The sequence below is a fragment of the Tachysurus fulvidraco genome, chromosome 18 (genome assembly GCF_022655615.1).
Source record: "Tachysurus fulvidraco isolate hzauxx_2018 chromosome 18, HZAU_PFXX_2.0, whole genome shotgun sequence".
Lineage (NCBI taxonomy): Eukaryota > Metazoa > Chordata > Actinopteri > Siluriformes > Bagridae > Tachysurus > Tachysurus fulvidraco.
In genome coordinates this window covers 3202934-3215753 of record NC_062535.1, presented here as the reverse complement: position 1 = coordinate 3215753, position 12820 = coordinate 3202934, and the positions used below count along the sequence as shown (strand labels likewise).

Below are 12820 nucleotides of genomic sequence, written 5' to 3'. Positions count from 1 at the left end.
ACAACAGCAAAACTCTGATGAACAGCAAATACTGAGATTACATCTATATCTAAGGGAATATGTAAAGTGATGGGTGAGATTGAAAGAGGACAGTAATACTATATAATAAGAGGTTTGTTAGGTTCAGGTGCACAAAGTGAGGTGAAGAACAGAAGAACACTCGTAACACACACCCTGTGTGGAGTACATGATATATACATGATGTACGCATATCTATTTAATCATGTATTTATTTATGTGTGTGTGTGTGTGTGTGTGTGTGTGTGTGTGTGTGTGTGTGTGTGTGTGAGAGAGAGAGAGAGAGAGAGAGAGAGAGAGAGAGAAGCTGGTGAATTAATAACTTTACTACAGTAATATAACTTATAACAGAACATAGAAAGAGTCAGATTGTTAATACATAACAATTTCGTTACAGATATGGTTCGCTTCGTTTCAGTGACTCTGCTCTTCTCAGGTCAGTGTGTGTGTGTGTGTGTGTGTGTGTGTGTGTGTGTGTGTTATTTAAAAGTAAATGACAGACTCTGTGAATGAGCAGCTATAAATGACTTGGGTGGAACTTTATTTTGATGCCAATTCTTGTATTCTTGGGGGCAAGTCGTGTCCTAATGGTTAGAGAGTCTGACTCGTAATCCTAAGGTTGTGGGTTCGAGTCTCGGGCCAGCCATGACTGAGGTGCCCTTGAGCAAGGCACCGAACCCCACAACTGCTCCACGGATGCCACAGCATAAATGGCTGCCCACTGGCTGTCCGATAGTCCCGTCTTAGCACAAACACAGACATCAGACTATATTTATCTGAAGCCATTTTAAAAGCCATGTCCTGCATTTACAACACAGTTTTGTGCATGGTCACTATTTGTCATATTTAAATAAAACTCCAAACAGGAACATGACATTAGCCGTGAGCTTAACAAACCTTGTTGTGTTCTGTGAGATCCTAATCATGAGGTCTATTCTCAAGGAAGCTTTATGGACCTCCGCCTATATCCATTGTCCAACAAAAAGTGGTACAGCTCCCACATACTTTTACACACAGGCGTGAGCCTGGTCTCATTTGAAAGAAGAGATTCTCTAGTTTCAGATTGATTCTAGGCCTTACTGGCAAGTTACAAAGTTACAGGGGTTTGAATGCAGATTTTGTTTTATAAATACAATCACAAATGGATATGAGAGAGATAATTTAACTTTTTTTTATAAAATTTGGAGAAAAAATATTTATATTAACAATATTTTCAGGATATTATATCCAGATTCCTGTTTAAATCTTCGGCTAAATAAAGGATGAAAAAAATATTGGATTGTAACTGTTCACTTTAGCTTTTATTGAATGCTGCCTCTTTTATCCAGATAAACTGATCCTGTTTAAGGAGAATCTGACCTGGTGGGAAGCTCTGACATACTGCAGGAACCATCATCATGACCTGGTGTCAGTGCGCACCGAGGAGATGCAGCTCTGGGTGAAGGAAGTGACTCAAAACGCCTCCACTGAATACGTGTGGCTCGGCCTGCGTCACGACTGCGCCCAGCGTGTCTGGTTCTGGGTTGTTGGATCAATAATCTGCTATGAGGGCTGGGCACCAGGGAATGGGACCTGGAATGAAGACTGTAGTCATGAGAAGAGAAGCGGAGCAGTGCAGTCTGGAGAAGAGCAGAAGTGGATCGAGCTGCCTGAGAGCCAGAAGCTCTAACTTCATCTGCTCTACGTATGATGGTTAGTCACAGTGTTTTTGTATGCTTGTGTTTTACTGCGCTTTTCTGATATTGCTTTTAAAATTGATTATTTTTTTTTTTTTGGTTTTCATTTGAAGATATGTTTTTTTTTAAATGAAGACTGAAGACAAGTTGTGGTCCATCATTTGTTTCCAGCATCAGCTGATCTACAGCAATGTCTTTTTACACACTTCTACACATTACATATTATTAGGGGTCAAGCCACGAAGGGGCGTAGACACCTATTGTTATTGTCGGTTTTCTTATTATTATTATTAGGGGTCAAGCCCCAAAGGGGCGTAGACACCTATTGTTATTGTCGGTTTCCTTATTATTATTATTATTATTATTAGGGGTCAAGCCCCGAAGGGGCGTAGACACCTATTGTTATTGTCGGTTTTCTTATTATTATTAGGGGTCAAGCCCCAAAGGGGCGTAGACACCTATTGTTATTGTCGGTTTCCTTATTATTATTATTATTATTATTAGGGGTCAAGCCCCGAAGGGGCGTAGACACCTATTGTTATTGTCAGTTTTCTTATTATTATTAGGGGTCAAGCCCCAAAGGGGCGTAGACACCTATTGTTATTGTCGGTTTCCTTATTATTATTATTATTATTATTATTAGGGGTCAAGCCCCGAAGGGGCGTAGACACCTATTGTTATTGTCGGTTTTCTTCTTATTATTATTCTTCCTCTTCTTCCATTGAAGTCAATGGCAGCCCATAGAACCGTACGTAGGAAAGTTATGTAATTTGGCAGACATGTACAGGCCAGTGTAAAAAGTTACTATAGCAACTTTGGTGTGTCTAGCTCAAACCCTTTAGCGCCACCAACAGTCCAAACATCCAATTATGTTCATGTTCTTAACTGCTGACTCATAAGGCCTAGAGACACAGTTCTTGCATATTTTGGATCCTTTGCTCATGCCGATTCGAATGCACCATATGACATCATTTCCGTCATGGATACCTTTCCGCCATTTTGAATTTTCCTACTATTTCGAACTCCTCCTAGACCGTTTGTCCAATTTGCATGTCTTTTGGTATGTAGCATCTAGAGTCACCCGAGACAAAAAGTTATCAAAAGTTTTTTGATAGACCAATGCCTTCTCGTATACCGTGGCAACATACATGGTGGCGAGCACGCCAAAAGAGACGTGAGGACATATCTTCGCAAAACTTATGCGTGTCGACACGAAACTTGGTATATGTCATTAAAGTCATGACCTGAGAGTGTATGCAACGTTTCGTGACAGCGCCACCTAGTGGTCACGAGATTTTAAAAACAGCTATTTTTGCTTATAACTACTGCAAACGTGAGTCTAAAATCATGAAGGGAGTGTTGTTAGACTCCTTGAGGCATGCCGAGTCAAACGATACCAAACGGTTTTCGGACGGCCATTTTGTGTGGTGGCGAGCACGCCAAAAGAGACGTGAGGACATATCTTCGCAAAACTTATGCGTGTCAACACGAAACTTGGTATATGTCATTATAGTCATGACCTGAGGGTGCATGCAACGTTTCGTGACAGCGCACCTAGTGGTCACAAGATTTTAAAAAAAGCTATTTTCGCTTATAACTACTGCAAGCTTTAGTCTAAAATCATGAAGGGAGTGTTGTTAGACTCCTTGAGGCATGTTGATTCAAACGATACCAAACCGTGGAAACATACATGGCGGCGAGCACGCCAAAACAGACGTGAGGCTGTATGTTCGCAAAACTTATGCGTGTCGACACAAAACTTGGTATATGTCATTATAGTCATGACCTGAGGGTGCATGCAACGTTTTGTGACAGCACCACCTAGTGGCAACGAGATTTTCAAAAACAATGCCATATCACTCCGAAACTTGGTATGGTTCATCAGCGACATGTTCTGAGTGCCTGTGATCGGCTTGACCCCGGAATGGCTGCTTGCAGCTATATTTATTATTATTATTATTATTCCTCTTCTTCCATTGAAGTCAATGGCAGCCCATAGAACCGTACGTAGGAAAGTTATGTAATTTGGCGCACATGTAGAGGCCAGTCTTAGAAGTTACTCTAGTAACTTTGGTGTGTCTAGCTCAAACCCTTTAGCGCCACCAACAGTCCAAACATCCAATTATGTTCATGTTCATAACTGCTGAATCCCAAGGATCGTTTGTCTGATTTGCATGTCCTTTGGTATCTACCATCTAGAGACACCCGAGACAAAAAGTTATCAAAAGCTTTTTGGTAGACCAATGCCTTCTCGTATACGGTGTCAACATACATGATGGCGAGCACGCCAAAATAGACGTGAGGCTGTATCTTCGCAAAACTTATGCGTGTCAGCACGAAACTTGGTATATGTCATTATAGTCATGACCAGAGTGTGCATGCAACGTTTCGTGACAGCAGCACCTATTAGCCACGAGATTTTAAAAACAGCTATTTTCACTTATACTACTGCAAACTTGAGTCTAAAATCATGAAGGGAGTGTTTTTAGTCTCCTTGAGGCATGCTGAGTCAAACGATACCAAACGGTTTTTGGACGGCCATTTTGTGTGGTGGCGAGCACGACAAAAGAGACGTGAGGCTGTATGTTCGCAAAACTTATGCGTATCGACACGAAACTTGGTATACGTCATTATAGTCATGACCAGAGTGTGCATGCAACGTTTTGTGACAGCGCCACCTAGTGGCAACGAGATTTTAAAAACAATGCCATATCGCTACGAAACTTGGTTTGGTTCATCAGCGACATGTCCTGAGTGCATGTGATCGGCTTGACCCCGGAATGGCTGCTTGCAGCTATATTTATTATTATTATTATTATTATTATTATTATTATTAGGGGTCAAGCCCCGAAGGGGCGTAGACACCTATTGTTATTGTCGGTTTTCTTCTTCTTCTTCTTCTTCTTCTTCTTCTTCTTCTTCTTATTATTATTATTATTATTATTATTATTATTATTATTATTATTATTCCTCTTCTTCCATTGAAGTCAATGGCAGCCCATAGAACCGTATGTAGGAAAGTTATGTAATTTGGCACACATGTAGAGGTCAGTCTTAGAATTTACTCTAGCAACCTTGGTGTGTCTAGCTCAAAACCTTTAGCGCCACCAACAGTCCAAACATCCAAATATGTTCATGTTCATAACTGCTGACTCGTAAGGCCTAGAGACAGAATTCTTGCATATTTTGGATCCTTTGCTTATGCCGATTCGAATGCACCATATGACATCATTTCTGTCTTGAATACCTTTCCGCCATTTTGAATTTTCCATAATACCTACTTTGTCGAACTCCTCTTAGACCGTTTGTCCGATTTGCATGTCCTTTGGTATCTAGCATCTAGAGACACCCGAGACAAAAATTTATCAAAAGCTTTTTGATAGACCAATGCCTTCTCGTATACCGTGGCAACATACATGGTGGCGAGCACCCCAAAATGGACGTGAGGCTGTATCTTTGCAAAACTTATGCGTGTCGACACGAAACTTGGTATATGTCATTATAGTCATGACCTGAGGGTGCATGCAACATTTCGTGACAGCACCACCTAGTGGTCACAAGATTTTAAAAACAGCTATTTTCGCTTATAACTAATGCAACATTTAGTCTAAAATCATGAATGGAGTGTTGTTAGACTCCTTGAGGCATGCTGAGTCAAACGATACCAAACGGTTTTTGGACGGCCATTTTGTGTGGTGGCGAGCACGACAAAAGAGACGTGAGGCTGTATGTTCGCAAAACTTATGCGTATCGACACGAAACTTGGTATACGTCATTATAGTCATGACCAGAGTGTGCATGCAACGTTTTGCGACAGCGCCACCTAGTGGTGACGAGATTTAAAAAAACAATGCCATATCGCTACGAAACTTGGTATGGTTCATCAGTGACATGTTCTTAGCGCATATGATCGGCTTGACCCCGGAATGGCTGCTTGCAGCTATATTTAGGGGTCAAGACCCGAAGGGGCATAGACACCTATTGTTATTGTCGGTTTTCTTCTTCTTCTTCTTCTTCTTCTTCTTCTTCTTCTTATTATTATTATTATTATTATTATTATTATTCCTTTTCTTCCATTGAAGTCAAAGGCAGCCCATAGAACCGTATGTGGGAAAGTTATGTAATTTGGAACACATGTATAGGCCAGTCTTAAAAGTTACTATAGCAACTTTGGTGTGTCTAGCTCAAACCCTTTAGTGCCACCAACAGTCCAAACATCCAATTATGTTCATGTTCATAACTGCTGACTCGTAAGGCCTAGAGACACAGTTCTTGCATATTTTGGATCCTTTGCTCATGCCGATTCGAATGTACCACATGACAACATTTCTGTCATGAATACCTTTCTGCCATTTTGAATTTTCCGTGATACCTACTTTGTCGATCTCCTCTTAGACTGTTTGTCCGATTTGCATGTCCTTTGGTAGCTAGCATCTAGAGACACCCTAGACAAAAAGTTATCAAAAGCTTTTTGATAGACCAATGCCTTCTCGTATACCGTGGCAACATACATGGTGGCGAGCACGCCAAAATAGACGTGAGGCTGTATCTTCGCAAAACTTATTCGTGTCGACACAAAACTTGGTATATGTCATTATAGTCATGACCTGAGGGTGTATGCAACGTTTCGTGACAGCGCCACCTAGTGGCCACGAGATTTTAAAACCAGCTATTTTTGCTTATAACTACTGCAAACGTGAGTCTAAAATCATGAAGGGAGTGTTGTTAGACTCCTTGAGGCATGCTGAGTCAAACGATACCAAACGGTTTTTGGACGGCCATTTTGTGTGGTGGCGAGCACGACAAAAGAGACGTGAGGCTGTATGTTCGCAAAACTTATGCGTATCGACACGAAACTTGGTATACGTCATTATAGTCATGACCAGAGTGTGCATGCAACGTTTTGTGACAGCGCCACCTAGTGGTGACGAGATTTAAAAAAACAATGCCATATCGCTACGAAACTTGGTATGGTTCATCAGTGACATGTTCTGAGCGCATATGATCGGCTTGACCCCGGAATGGCTGCTTGCAGCTATATTTAGGGGTCAAGCCCCGAAGGGGCATAGACACCTATTGTTATTGTCGGTTTTCTTCTTCTTCTTCTTCTTCTTCTTCTTCTTCTTCTTATTATTATTATTATTATTATTATTATTATTATTATTATTATTCCTTTTCTTCCATTGAAGTCAATGGCAGCCCATAGAACCGTATGTGGGAAAGTTATGTAATTTGGAACACATGTATAGGCCAGTCTTAAAAGTTACTATAGCAACTTTGGTGTGTCTAGCTCAAACCCTTTAGTGCCACCAACAGTCCAAACATCCAATTATGTTCATGTTCATAACTGCTGACTCGTAAGGCCTAGAGACACAGTTCTTGCATATTTTGGATCCTTTGCTCATGCCGAATCGAATGTACCACATGACAACATTTCTGTCATGAATACCTTTCTGCCATTTTGAATTTTCCGTGATACCTACTTTGTCGAACTCCTCTTAGACCGTTTGTCCGATTTGCATGTCCTTTGGTAGCTAGCATCTAGAGACACCCTAGACAAAAAGTTATCAAAAGCTTTTTGATAGACCAATGCCTTCTCGTATACCGTGGCAACATACATGGTGGCGAGCACGCCAAAATAGACGTGAGGCTGTATCTTCGCAAAACTTATTCGTGTCGACACAAAACTTGGTATATGTCATTATAGTCATGACCTGAGGGTGTATGCAACGTTTCGTGACAGCGCCACCTAGTGGCCACGAGATTTTAAAAACAGCTATTTTTGCTTATAACTACTGCAAACGTGAGTCTAAAATCATGAAGGGAGTGTTGTTAGACTCCTTGAGGCATGCCGACTCAAACGATACCAAACGGTTTTCGGACGGCCATTTTGTGTGGTGGCAAGCACGCCAAAACAGACGTGAGGCTGTATCTTCGCAAAACTTATGCGTGTTGGCACGAAACTGGTGTATGTCATTATAGTCATGACCTGAGGGTGCATGCAACGTTTCGTGACAGCGCCACCCAGTTGTCACAAGATTTTAAAAACAGCTATTTTCGCTTATAACTACTGCAAACTTTAGTCTAAAATCATGAAGGAGGTGTCGTTAGACTCCCTAAGGCATGCTGAGTTAAACGATACCAAACCGTCGCAACATACATGGCGGCGAGCACGCCAAAACAGACGTGAGGCTGTATGTTCGCAAAACTTATGCGTGTCAAAATGAAACTTGGTATATGTCATTATAGTCATGACCTGAGGGTGCATGCAACGTTTTGTGACAGCGCCACCTAGTGGCGACGATATTTTAAAAACAATGTAATAATGCTACGAAACTTGGTATGGTTCATCAGCGACATGTTCTGAGTGCATGTGATCGGCTTGACCCCGGAATGGCTGCTTGCAGGTATATTTATTATTCTTCCTCTTCTTCCTTTGAAGTCAATGGCAGCCCATAGAACTGTACATAGGAAAGTTATGTAATTTGGCACACATGTAGAGGCCAGTCTTAGAAGTTACTATAGCAACTTTGGTGTGTCTAGCTCAAACCCTCTAGCACCACCAACAGTCCAAATACCAATTATGTTCATATTCATAACTGCTGACTCGTAAAGCCTAGAGACAAAACTTTTGCATATTTTGGACACTTTCCTCATGCCGATTCGAATGCACCATATGACGTCCTTTCTGTCATGAATACCCCTCCGCTATTTTGAATTTTCCATAAAAACTACTTTTTCAAACTCTTCCTAGACCATTTGTCCGATTTGCATGTCCTTTAGTATCTAGCATCTGGAGACACCCGTGACAAAAAGTTATCAAAAGCTTTTTGATACACCAATGCCTGCTCGTATACCGTGGCAACATACATGGTGGCGAGCACGCCAAAACAGATGTGAGGCCGTATCTTCACAAAACTTATGCGTGTCAACACGAAACTTGGTATAGGTCAGTAAAGTCATGACCTGAGGGTGCATGCAACGTTTCGTGACAGCGCCACCTAGTGGTCACAAGATTTTAAAAACAGCTATTTTCGCTTATAACTACTGCAAACTTTAGTCTAAAATTATGAAGGAGGTGTTGTTAGACTCCTTGAGTCAAACGATACTAAACCGTGGCAATATACATGGTGGCGAGCACGCCAAAACAGACATGAGGCTGTATGTTCGCAAAACTTGCGAACTCATGCTTGTCGACATGAAACTTGGTAAATGTCATTATAGTCATGACCTAAGGGTGCATGCAACGTTTCGTGACAGCGCCACCTAGTGGCCATGAGATTTTAAAAACAATGCCATATCGCTACGAAACTTGGTATGGTTCATCAGCGACATGTTCTGAGCACATCTGATCGGCTTGACCCCGGAATGGCTGCTTGCAGCTATATTTATTATTATTATTATTATTATTATTATTATTATTATTATTATTATTCCTCTTCTTCCATTGAAGTCAATGGCAGCCCATAGAACCGTATGTAGGAAAGTTATGTAATTTGGCACACATGTAGAGGCCAGTCTTAGACGTTACTCTAGCAACTTTGGTGTGTCTAGCTCAAACCCTTTAGCGCCCCAAACTGTCCAAAATCCAATTATGTTCATGTTCATAAATGCTGACTGGTAAGGCCTAGAGACACAGTTCTTGCATATTTTGGATCCTTTGCTCATGCCGATTCGAATGCACCATATGAGATCATTTCCTTCATGAATACCTTTCCGTGATTTTGAATTTTCTGTAAAACCTAATTTTTCAAACTCCTCCTAGACCGTCTGTCCGATTTGCATGTTCTTTGGTATCTAGCATCTAGAGACACCCGAGACAAAAATTTATCAAAAGCTTTTTGATAGACCAATGCCTTCTCGTATACCGTTGGCAACATACATGGTGGCGAGCACGCCACAATGGACGTGAGGACGTATCTTCGCAAAACTTATGCGTGTCGACTCGAAACTTACATTACAGTCATGACATGAGGGTGCATGCAACGTTTGGTGACAGCGCCACCTAGTGGCCACGAGATTTGAAAAATAGCTATTTTCACTTATAACTACTGCAAACTTGAGTCTACAATCATGAAGGGAGTGTTGTTAGACTACTTGAGGCATGCTGAGTCAAACGATACCAAACTGTTTTCAGACGGCCACTATGTGTGGTGGCGAGCACGCCAAAACAAACGTGAGGCTGTATCTTCGCAAAATTTATGCGTGTTGACACGAAACTTTGTATATGTTATTATAGTCATGACCTAATGGTCAGAAGATTTTAAAAACAGCTATTTTCGCTTATAACTACTGCAAAACTTAGTCTAAAATCATTAAGGAGGTGTCGTTAGACTCCTTGAGGCATGCTGAGTCAAGCGATACCAAACCGTGGCAACATACATGGTGGCGAGCACGCAAAAACAGACGTGCTGTATGTTCACAAAACTTATGCATGTCTACATGAAACTTGGTAAATGTCATAATAGTCATGACCTGAGGGTGCATGCAACGTTTCGTGACAGCGCCACCTAGTGGCAATGAAATTTTGAAAACAATGCCATATCGCTACAAAACTTGGTATGGTTCATCAGCGACATGTTCTTAGTGCCTGTGATCGTCTTGACCCCGGAATGGCTGCTTGCAGCTATATTTATTATTATTATTATTAATATTATTATTATTAGTAGTAGTAGTAGTAGTAGTAGTAGTAGTAGTAGTAGTAACTTTTCTTATTAATAAAGGGGTTTCTGGGTAATGTAGATGAAATCTATTAACCTGATTTTTAAACTACAGTGTGTTGGTTTGCACATATAATTGTTTTTTTTTTCTGCTTTCTAAGAATAAAGAACTATATCATATTCAGCTCGTTTACATGCAGGAAGTCTCTCTGTGTTTTGTGTTCCACATCACAAACATACATCACAAACATGCAGGGCTAAAAGTTAGGGTAAGGTTTAAATTTCTCATGAAACTAAAACCACTTTCACTAAACAGAAGTGTAGATTTAGTGAAGAAGAATAACCCCATTGATACAGCAATAGATACTGTAGATAGATAGATAGATAGATAGATAGATAGATAGATAGATAGATAGATAGATAGATAGATAGATAGATAGATAGATAGATAGAGTCAGGACTCAGCCCGGACTTTGGCCACGTGCATCTGTTTACGTTCCTCGTCACGTGTCTGCCCCGCCTTCGTCTGCTCCTCCCTGTCTACATACCTGTTTCCTATTGTGATTACCCTTTGTATTTAACTGTGCCACGTTGCCTTGTGCAGTGTGAAATCTACTGTTGTCCTGTTCTGTCTTTAGTCCGTGTGGTGTTTAGTGTGTCCTTTGTTATTAAACCCTGTTTGTTTTGGTATCCTGCGTTTGGGTCCGTTTTTATCCCGCATTCTTGACAGAAGATTCTGCCGAACTAGGACCCAGCAGGATAGCGGTAACCTGGACCGGCCGATTGGGAGCATTTTTTTTTTATGTGACTTTTCTCCCTGGACGTCGCGGGTTTGGTGACATCGGTCTGCATTTTTTCGGTGAGGGACTCCGCTCCGCATCCGGTTTCTCCGTGGGGGGCGCCGCCTCACTTCCTGGTTACGGGCCATGTCACCAGCAAGAGTTTTGTTTTGTTTTTTCGGTGTCCTGTGACATCGCCCCGCATTTTTCCGGTGGGGGGCGTCGCCTCACATTTGGTTTCCGTGGAGGACGTCGCCCCACTTCTTGTCCGTGGGGGGTGTTGCAGGCCCATATTTCGCCCCTATGGATTTTTGGTTTTGTGGAGAATTTTTTTTCTTCCCTGCTGTCCCTCCCTGTTCCTGGTTCCTGAGAGGTGGGACTGGCCGTCGGGGGTAGCGCTCGGCCCGTCAGCTCGGCTGTGGACATAGCTCGGCCCATCAGCTCGGCCCCGTCAGCTCGGCTGTGGACGTCACTCGACCCGTCAGCTCGGCTGTGGACGTCGCTCGGCTGTGGACGTCAGCTCGGCCCGTCAGCTCGGCCCGTCAGCTCGGCCCGTCAGCTCGGCCCGTCAGCTCGGCTGTGGACGTCACTCGGCCTGTCAGCTCGGCTGTGGACGTCGCTCGGCCCATCAGCTCGGCTTTGGATGTCACTCGGCCCGTCAGCTCGGCTGTGGACGTCGCTCGGCTGTTTTTGGCTGTGCCGCTGTGGTCCTTGCTCAACTTACCTGCCTCGTCGTGGTCCTTGCTCCCCCCACCTGCCCCGCCGTGGTCCTTGCTCCCCCCACTTGCCTCGCCGTGGTCCTTGCTCCCCCCACCTGCCTCGCCGTGGTCCTTGAACCCCCTACCTGCCTCGCCATGGTCCTTGCTCCCCCATCTATCTCGCCGTGTCCCCCCCCCCCCCCCGGACATTGTCAGGATTAGGTGCTTCAGGAGCCGTGCCTCGGGGGGGGGGGGGGGGGGTGTACTTTCAGGACTCAGCCCAGACTTTGGCCACGTGCATCTGTTTACGTTCCTCGTCACGTGTCTGCCCCGCCTTTGTCTGCTCCTCCCTGTCCACACACCTGTTTCCTATTGTGATTACCCTGTGTATTTAACTGTGCCATGTTGCCTTGTGCAGTTGCCTTTGGGTCCGTTTTTATCCCGCATTCATGACAGATAGATAGATAGATAGATAGATAGATAGATAGATAGATAGATAGATAGATAGATAGATAGATAGATAGATAGATAGATAGATAGATAGATAGATAGATAGATAGGCATGTGTGACAGCTAAGTGGGATTCTAAGACATCAATGTAAGTCTATGGGAATTTTGGGGATATTCAGTCGCCTGATCGGTTCAAAAATACATCTTAATTAAAATAGACTAAAGAAGTTGCCTGTTTTCGGAGAAAATCATAATCATAAAATCTTAAATCATAATGAGATATAAAACTTCAGAATTTTGAATGGAATTCTAGATGAATTTAGGCTTTTTTGAGCTTCTGTACCAAGAAAATAAGAATTCGTATCGTTTACCAAAGTAAAAGTACCTTAAGTCAGACCATGATGAAAAACTTACCTGTGTTTGGTGCATGTAGGTTAAAAGCTAAAGAATGATTAGCATTTAGAATTTAATTTTCTAAAAAAATAAGGTAATGAAGCAAACCAGAATTGTGGGTTGTTCAAGACAATATAATAAGAATC

At 42.4% G+C, this 12820-nt stretch overlaps 1 long non-coding RNA gene across 1 annotated transcript; it reads right to left on the bottom strand.

Moving 5' to 3' along the window:
- Positions 1-1292: 1292 nt before the first annotated feature.
- Positions 1293-12808, bottom strand: LOC125139488. The gene is made up of 2 exons (XR_007138525.1): positions 12696-12808; positions 1293-1590 (listed from the first exon to the last, which is right to left on the bottom strand). It is a non-coding gene; the product is annotated as an uncharacterized LOC125139488 (long non-coding RNA).
- Between the last annotated feature and the right edge of the window lie 12 nt (positions 12809-12820).